This window comes from Artemia franciscana, chromosome 3 (genome assembly GCF_032884065.1).
Source record: "Artemia franciscana chromosome 3, ASM3288406v1, whole genome shotgun sequence".
NCBI lineage: Eukaryota > Metazoa > Arthropoda > Branchiopoda > Anostraca > Artemiidae > Artemia > Artemia franciscana.
Window position 1 is genome coordinate 23,325,626 of NC_088865.1, and position 10,179 is coordinate 23,335,804.

Here is a 10,179-nt window from a genome sequence, read left to right on the forward strand (position 1 = left end):
ACTAATCTGATTAATCCAAGCGTTTTTTGAGACACATATGACGTCAGAGGTTAGTCGGATTATCCCCACAAACGCTCAGGATTACTTGTCCGTGGGCTGGCACTTTATAACCCCCAAATAAAAAGATTATTTGAGGATTGTGACGTCAATGCTATATATTTTTTTAAATGGATAAACATGTGAAATCGTTAAGTCTAGAGAAAAGACAAGGAAACTGTAAATAATAGAAATAATCTTAGCTTTTCAGTGACCTGTAAGTAATATTATGCATATTCCTTAGTATCTAAAGGGTTTTTGGTGTTCTAGGCCTGTCTTGCATAGGCTAAGCTTCATAAGGAGTCAGAAGAAAAGTTTTTTTGTTATTAAAAAGGTTGATTCTTAGGGAGGCAGCTATCACATTGGTGAGTTAGTCAAATGTTATTATATCAAACAGGCCTAGTTTCTAAACCATCCTATAATTATTAGTTGGAAAAAATTTAGAATGATTAGGCCAATACCTATAGCCTTTTATATAGTCTTTATTTGTTGAGACTGCTATTTAAACTGGATTTTTAAGATACAGTAGGGGTAAAATTTTACTTTAGCTACTTTTGGCTATCTTTGAAAGAGGTTAGGCTAGGAAAATGAAACTTTCAGGGATGTGTCTACAGGCTAAAGTATTTCCCAGGAAGGTATTTTGAAGTACCTACTTCTACTTCTTTTCCCTCTAAAGGGTCCTGAAATTTTTGGGTGCCTTATTTTTTTGGTTATCAGTTTCTTTTTCTCTGGCCTTAGTTCTTAATTATTCTGGCCTTAGACAACTCCTGTTGATTCAGCAGAACTTTAAGCCATAACACTGTTTTTTTCTAATTCTAAAAATAATCTTTTATGCCACCTCATTATAGGTTAAATATATGGCTTATATTATTTATTCTCCATGAATTTTTGTTTTATTTGATTTCATTGATGTCAGTTGCTTTCTGTTAAAAATATATTTATTTTTTTACATCAAGCTTCTTCTTTTGTGAAAAAATTTGAACTGTTTTTCTTTTTATATATTGTATAAAATGTAAAGGAATACCTGGCCCTTCATTTCACAGATTCAACTGAAAGTATTAGAGGCATCTTACATCAAAATTCATTTGACACATTTTAATGTTTTTTTTTTTTTTTAGATGACATAGGACACCATTAAAGTTTTGCATTTGCTTTGCTAAAAATTGTCTTAAAAAGTGCCAAGTTTAGAGAGTTATGTTAATATTTTTCTTGCTGATGAGTATAATTTTTTTTTAAATTCCTTCTGTTTAAAGAATTTTAGAGAGATTCTGAGCCAACCATGGGTATATTGTTGTTACAAATGATTTTTCTCAAATGGGGTTGTGGAAAACAAGTAGAACATATAATTTCTCTTTTTTTATTATTTCAAAACCAGAATATCACAAAACTAAGCATTAATATTGCTGATTGTACCTTAAGTAAATACAATCCCTGATGGAGTTTTGTTGATACCTGTTTAAAAATTTATTTGTCTTAATGAAATACATATTGTTTGTGGGACAGCAATGAGCAACTATGACTTGAGTTATTTTTTTTTTTTTTTTCAATATTTTCTTTTTTCCAAATAATTTTTGTTCTCTGGTGACATTTGTATTCCTTCCTAAGTGGCTGGCACTCTAGGTTGAGAATCCTTTATCCAAAGGGCACAGGTTTAATTTCTGGCATTAGCAGTTTATTTGGTTTGGGACAAAGGTCAGTGATGTAACTCTGTAAGTTCAACCAGAATTGGCCCAAACTTAACAGGTTACCTAGAGAAATCTGGGGTCAGTAAGCAGGAAGGACATGCAAAAGCATAGGATGACTGGCCCCTAGCTTCCTATTGCACTTCCTGTCTAAAGGATTACCTGGTCCTTTACTAGGCTTCTGACTTAGCCATAGGAGCTTTCTTTTAAACCCATTAAATATAAGTACAAAGGAAGAAATGTCAGTAAGGTGGTCCTTCCTTTTCCATGAATTTTTGATGTACAGACAACAGTGTAGGTCATAAGAATTGGCTGGTGAATGTTTTGCAAGGTTTAAAAATTTAGGGCAATTGCTCAGGTTGGCAACTGAGCACAAAAGTAAAATTTTGTGAATGGTTTTTCTTTGTGAATGTCATATTTATGTCATGTCCAGAATTTTAAAGTTAATCTTCATTGTTTTTTTTTTTTTTTATTTCCATGGCCCTAGGACTTTAGTGTATTAAAACCTACCTATGTCCATCCATTTTCTTTTAAACAGAGAGGAGTTCTATGTTTCCTAGCTCCAATAAATTTATATGCAATTTTGAGACCAGGGTTACAAAGTAGGTCAAAACTTGCAAGTGGAACTATGATATGACTAATTAATTTGTAAGAAATGTATATCAATTTAAAGATTAAAAAATTATGTAGAAAACAAACAAGACAAATAAATAAAAGTATCCCTTTACAACCATTTAATTAAGTGTAACAAATGTAGATTATCCCTAAGATTGAAATGAACAAAGCTTCAATTATGAATCTGTTTTCTTTAAACAGACTGAAGGGACAAACCTCCAAGCTATGACAAATTCAATCTCACTTTTGATCTCTTTCCTTTTCAATAGGAACTTTCTTTGGATTTTTTTTCAACCAAGTAAAAACATTAGGGACATGATCAGGTATAAGTGACCTTCCACTAAGCCTACATACCCAGGGGGAAATTGTGCAGCTATACTAATAATTGGTAAATTTTTTGTTGTTCATATGTTTGATTTACAAATAAAGTGAACATACTCCTTGATGCCCTTTTTTATTTTTTACAAACATAATAAGTGCTTCAAGTACAAGTTTTTGAGCTCTTGAAAATGACCAAAGTATACTCAAATAGTTTTTGGGTATAAGAAAGCTTAAAACATTGGTCTCAAACTTACTGTTTCATTATTAATCCATTTTTTACATGTTGTATAATCTATGAGCACTGATTTTCCACAATTAAGTTGGATTAATAAATTTTACAATATTATGCTGTATTTCTTCTTCTTTGATGCCAAATTTTCAATTAAGGTATGTGTTTTTGGTCATTTTTGACAAAATAATGTATGTTTTTCACTGCCAAAATTTGTTAGGTTAAGTAAGGTCAAAAAGTGCTTAAACTTGAACTAGCAAAATAAGCAATTATTATATTTGTAAAGAACATACAAAAAGGCATCAAGTGGTATATTCATTTTATTTTTAAATCAAAATATGAACAACAAGAAATTCACCTCTATCATGCCTAATTTGCAAACATATAGCCCAAATTATATATTTCCAATGTTTTCTGCCACCTGTTATTTGTTTTTCCAGTTCTTGTTTTGCCAGAGTTGCCTCAATTAACAGGTACAAGGGATGAGGGATAGATTGGCAGAATCAATAGAAAATATGTAATTTCAGCTATAGATTTCCATATTAGCAGGGTTGGGGCTAAAGTAGAGCAGGGCTGCATGTAGAAAGCTATAATTATTATGTAAATTACAAAGAATCATCTTTTTTTAACAGGTTTTCTTCTATAGGTCTACAGGTCCTTCTCTTGGCTTATACCACATCAAGCATTATATAACCAAAGAAGAATAAGTAGCAAAAAGCTATATATACATAAGCACATGTTATTTAACAATGACTTCTCTAGTGCTTAACTATGACCCCTTAGTAATATTAACAAGAAACAAGGGTAAAACTGGTGCAAACAGTATTACTGGCTTTCATATAAAGTGAATATACCACTTGATGCCTTCTTATATGCTCTTTACAAATATAATAATTTCTTCTACTGCAAATTCAGATTTAAGCACTTTTTCACCTCTTGACCTCTTAAAAATGACCTATTAATGGAGTCATTACAAATCTGTAATAGTTTAGAAACAAATTTGGGCTATATATTTGCACATCAGGGGGGTGGGGGTAAAGCATAGCATATATTATATACGTAGACTAACCATTGCTGTTTTTTTTTTAATGTGTTTGTGCACATCAAATTTTAATGAAAAGAGAAATCACCAGTGCAACAGCACAGACAAAAAAATTCAAGCAATGGTTAGTTTACATATTTAATATATGCTACACTTTACCCCCACCCCCTGATGTGCAAATATATAGCCCAAATTTGTTTCTAAACTATTACAGATTTGTAATGACCCCATATATAGGTCATTTTTAAGAGGTCAAAAAGTGCTTAAATATGAACTTGCGGTAGAAGCAATTATTATATTTGTAAACAGCATTACAAAAGGCATCAAGTGGTATATTCAAATTATATGAAAGCCAGTAATACTGTTTGTACCAGTTTTACCCAATGGTAAAACTGGTGCAAACATAAATAGGTAACAGAAAAAGTGAAATTTAGTGTAAATGACAATCAGGAACTGGATCAAGGGGGCCAAAAACAGGGCTATATAATTGGAGTTCAAAGAACGTGGTGATTTTTTAGTGAAAAAAAAAAGCACTTCCCTGGCTAATTTAGGACTTTGAATTAATTAGCCTACCAAAATTTTCCTATCCTATGCAATTGAAATAATTTTCCCTTTTCAGAGCATTAAGACAATTTATCACAATAAAAAATATCCAAAGCATCTTGAATGGAATGACTGAAAAAGGCAAATGACAACCACAATTTGAAATCTTACAGTTAAACTTCTGGCCACACAAATTGTATTAGGCTACCCAGCTCTGAAATAATTGCTGAAGCTGTATTTGCCTGTAAAATTTGAAACAGGCCCAAAGTCTTAGCCTCTTCCTTGTCAAAACTTCACATAGCATTAAAATAATAATTACACGTGACCAATGTTGTTATTATTCGCAATTAATCTTGCCGTTTTCAGTAACACGTGGCCAGACAAGTATTTGTTGCTATCTTTTAGGGGTTAAACCTCGATTAGTAAAAATCCCATTGGACAAGTAAACAAACGCACTCTCGAATTTCAAAATTCGGGGACAAGTTTAAGAAATTCGGGGAGAATTCGGGGACAAGTCTTCAAGATTCGGGGAATTTTCGAGGGCATGTTCAAAATAGAATTTTGTTACAAAATTTGGGAGCCAAAATTGGTTATAGCTTCGTTTTCAGTCTCAAGTAGGGCTTGGATCCGCGTACTAAATCAAGTTCTTTACAGAATAGGTTCTAGAGCTAGGGTACAGGATTGGAACCCATAGCCAAAAACGATTTTTGCTGGTATTGCAGACAAAACCTCAGAACTATTTTTAAATAAATTAAAAAAAATAGGCTGAATGACACTGCAATTTTGTTGCTTTAGGTTCTATATTATCTTTGCTGCTTTATTCCCATAGCCTGAAAACGAGATTTTCATGTCATTTATTTTCAGAAAGACGACGAAAATAAAGTAGCCTATAGGAAGGCAATAATCTCGTACAAAGCAATAACATGTGCAATGATTTCTCGAAATTAATGAATATTCTTCGGCAAGCAAACACGAACTTACACCAGAAATTTAATTTTAAAAAATCACCTGAAAGCAAGGAACAGAATCAAAAATTAAAACGAATAGAAACGATAACATAATGAGAGGACTGTCCCCTTCTAAACGCCCAACTATTCATGCTGAAGTTTTTTAGTACTTAAGCTTCTCATTTTTCAATCGTTTTGGAAGTTGTTCTTACAGAATCGGGACTAAATCTGAACTTAAGCGTAAAGAAAAAGGGGGCTATCCCCTTCATATATATAATATTTTTTTGTTCATTTTAATGTTGCTACTTGGGCGTACTTTCAGACGGAAAAAATCTTTTATTTTATTTCAAACAGTCTTTTAAAAATGCCAGGAAATCCAGCTCCATCTCCACAGAAAAATTATTCCTCTCCCAGGAAAAATCGTCTAGACAATTCAATACCGTTAAAGATTTATCCCAGACAAATACCATAAAGGTCCCCACGCGTAAGATTCGGTTTAAAAAGATAAACTTAAAATAAATAAAAAGAATTTTTGTTTAGAATACCTGGCCAATCCGTTTTTTCTCTGATTGGTTGAAATATATACAGGTTTTATTTTCTTGACTGGTGTTTCAAAAGCCTTTTCGGTCCGTCGGTTCTACCTAGCTTCAAACACTTAGGCCTGCTTAAATCCTAGAGTGGAAATCAGCTTTTTCAATTTCTTCTGGACCAAAAAGGGAGTATTTTGGGATGGGGGAGCCAAAAGAATTTTTCGAATGATCAAATATGTATTAGCAACAAACTTTGTTCGTACTATTCTGTACAGGAAAAAATAAAGCCTTCAAGTTCCAATTATATTCAATTATACAAAAAAAATATGTCATTGAAAATTGCCACGAAGAGGCTCAATATCAGCTAAACTATGCACACTACCTACGACCTAGGGAGCCACAAAACCAGAAATAAGCATGGCTGCTTCTTCAGCAGTTGCAGAAGCCTTAACATTTGACAGAAGCTTCGTCATTTCAGGGTCAAGGACAAGAGAAGAGGAATTGAGAAGAGGAATTGAGAGAGTCCCTACATTCCCACTTTGGTCTGAAGACTACACGCAACCGATATTGTCGCCAAACAGTTTCGTTTATCTGTTTTCAAATCTTTGAGGGCACTGAACAAGCGTTCTGCTGTAACGTTAGAAAATGGCAGTGCACACATGTAATTATTATTATTATTAATATATTACCCGTCAAAAACGGGAAAGACGGAGTATATAAAAGAAAAAGAAAGAAAAGCACAAAAATTTAAATACACTTCCACTACAAATATTATAAAATAACACTAGTCCAGGGGTGGTTGGCTCTTAAAACATTGGTACTGAATTTGGAGATTCTTCTCTCTATGGCCATGGAAGGGTTGGTGACCTTATATTTCCTGGAGATGTCGCCATTGCTTTGCCACAAAGGGAGACGCAGGAGAAACTTATCATATCTGTAAAATGCGCTGCAAATGGCTTTCTTTTCGGTAGCTTTGAATATTTTCCAGAAGGGAACCAGAGCAAGCAGATGGGGGGTAGTAAAAGCATTGTATAGCCGGGCAAGGAGAGGACGATTGAAACTATACTTATTGGCAACAAGTAATCCGTAAGACGTTCATAGACGGGAACAGAGGTGGTTTGTCAGTGCTGAGCGTGTGTCCTTCAATGTAGAAGAAATAGGAAGGCCAAGATACGTAAGGGACTCACAAGGCTTAATCAGTGTGTCGCCAATTTTAACGGAGAAGTTGATTGAAAGTTCATTTTTTGAGCCATTGAAGAACAGAAGTTCTGTTTTAGATTCATTGAAGGAAAGTCCGATCTACATGTTTGCCGCTGCAAGTGAGTCGTAATTTTGTTGAAATAAAGATATCTAACGAGAAACATGAAGAATAACATCAGCAGAGTTCAGCAGCGAAAGATTATTCCCACGGAAAAAGCACGACGGCTTTATTTCTTGCTGTGCTTCGATAATAGCGTTATTAAACAGTGATGGAAAAGTTTTGCCACCTCGACGTACGCCTTTGTTGACACTCAGCATTTCTTTAGAAGGAAAACTGCCAGACGGAGAGGAGATCAGGATAACAGCCGAGAGCTTATTGTACATACTGTAAACAGGGGAAAGGATGCAAGAGGAAACACCTCACTGAAGGGCTTTGAGCAGGATATGGCCATGGATGCCAGAATCAAAGGCTTTACTAACATCAGGTGCTCCAAAGACGAGAAGATCACCATTTTAATCTGCATCAATAAGAAGATTTGCAAGAACGCTGTGAACGTGTTCCCGTCCTGAGTGCTTTTTAAAACCGAAGTGGTTGTCCGGAGTAGTGCATCGAAGTGCAATTTCATCAAAAATAAGGGATTCAAATAGCTTACAAAAAGTAGTTGAAACAAAGATCGGACGACATGAAGCGCACTGGTCAGCTGGTTTACCTTTTTTGAGAATAGGATGGACCAATCCAACACGAAAGCTGTCTGGAACGATGCCAGTAACGAAAATCATTTGAAATTGCAGAGAAAGGTGCCCTAGGAGAAGATTGCTGGCAAAGCTTAAATGAGTACCAGATATACCATCGATGCCCTTAGATTTCTTTTTTTTTACCTTATCAATTTTGGAACGCATCAAGGACGGAGTGACCAGGACACCAATATCCTTAACTGCAAACTGAAGCTCCTTATCGAGGGCTTGGCAAAAGGTGTTATCTAGGTAGAATTTAGGGGCTGAAAATTGGTCTCTGAAGTAGTCGCACCAGTCTATTTCTGGCATGCAGGGCTGGCCATTGGAAGATTTGTTCTTAGATCGAAGATGCCATAAAGCAAGTGGCAAATTATCGACAATCTCGCTGGTACGGGCAATTTCGTTAGCCTTATGCTGTGCGATGGCTTTGGCAAATTTACGTTTCGTGTAAATACGAACAGCGCTGACTACTCGAGAGCGCGGCTTCCCACAGCCTGCCCATAAATGTAGCCAGAATTTTGCTGAATCACTTGCGGCCAGGAGATTAGGATTATTCTGACAGTTAAGCACTTCCGTGCCGTGGCGAATTTTGTGGACCGGAACTGCAGTTTTCTCAGCTGTATGGATAGCATGCGTTATCTCAGAACAGTAGATGTTTAGTAGGACGGTTTTTTCTGAGTCTACTGTCATATTCGGACAACAGAGAAGTGCGAAAGGAATTCAGAACTTCGACAGTATGTAGTCACATGAACTCTGGTAGGAATCGATGTTAGCTGCTTCCCAGTTGAGGCTGAACAACCATTTAGGTGGGGAATTTGTGGGTGAAGTTTGCGGCAAGGGCTTTATTTGAAAAGAATTACAGATCGGCATGTGGTCGGATATGGAGTAATCAAGAAGAACCGTAGTATTAGAGGTGGGTTTAATCATAGAAGAACAATAGAAATAGTCCAACTGAGACACGGAGCCAGATTGATGGATGTACGTAAAATCACGATCATTTCCAACATAGGTGAGACTTGGACAAGCATGGAGCAAGATCTGAGATCTATTGTTTTCAAGGTCAGACAGTTCACAGTTAAAGTCACCAAACAGGAGACAACCTAGGCATTCATCTTCATATTTTGATACTAGCTTGGCAATAGATGTACATGTGAGAGAGAACTTTCTCTCAGACATATCATTACGGTAATTAGTAGGAAAATAAACAACGAATATGACCAAATTCGAAACTTCAACCGCAAGGAAACTATCAGACTTAGCAACTAGATTACCAAGTAGCTCTTTCCGTATCATCAGGGCCAAACCACCTGAAGGCCTACGGCGAGTGGTCTTAGCATGGTGGGAAAACAGATTATGAGAAGACGTGAACTCCAACAGTTGACGACTATCGCTTGACAAGAAGTGTTCCTGAAGACCCACCACGTCAAACCGCAAGCGAAGTTCAGAGAGTAGGTGATGTTTTGGTAGAACTTCCCATTGATGTTCCACGATACAATTTATAAGGTTTCTTCAAGCATTGGAATTATTTACAAGAGACTGAGCGACAGGATATTTAAAAGTGTAACATGGGTGGTCGGAGAAATTGCGAAGAGCACACTTAAGTGCTTTGGTACAAGGATTATCTTTGGTTGTGGAGTGGTCAGCCTCAAAACGCCTGGGAGATTTTTGGGTACCTGAGCACGCAGACGTAAAATGACCATATGACAGGCAAGAAAAGCATTGGGGTGGCAAGCGTTGAAATATACTAATGGGGAGTCTTTCGTACCCTATGATGGGCGGAAAGCGAATAGAAGACTCGAGGTCCTCTTTAGACTCAAAAAGAAGCTTAAACGAACGGGTGTTTTGGATCTTAGTTGCTTTCAAACAGTTGGCAATCAGATCATATAGGCTATTTTCATTCAGATCTTCAGGAACATAATGGATAATACCGAAAAAGGAGGGGCATCGGAGTTTAGGCTCGACTTCAGGGTTATTCCCGGTTATGTGTGATATATTAGATTCGGCACCACTTATCCTTTGTGACTACTTTCTAGGCGTCTCTACTGGGACGAAGCTCGATTATATTCCCACTAGCTTCTCCACAAACATGCTCCAGATAAGCTTTACGGGAGTCAGGCTTTTTGAGGTCTAAGGGGGGCTTCTTGAGAATAACTGCATAGGAAGGCTTGGCCGGTGGAGTGACTAATTGATTCATGGATGTAGTAAGTTTCTCAGCTGCACGGGCTTTTTTCTCACTTTCAATAAAGTCCTTTAAATTATTGGAGATTTTTGTCACTTTTTGAGTAACAATAGCACTCAA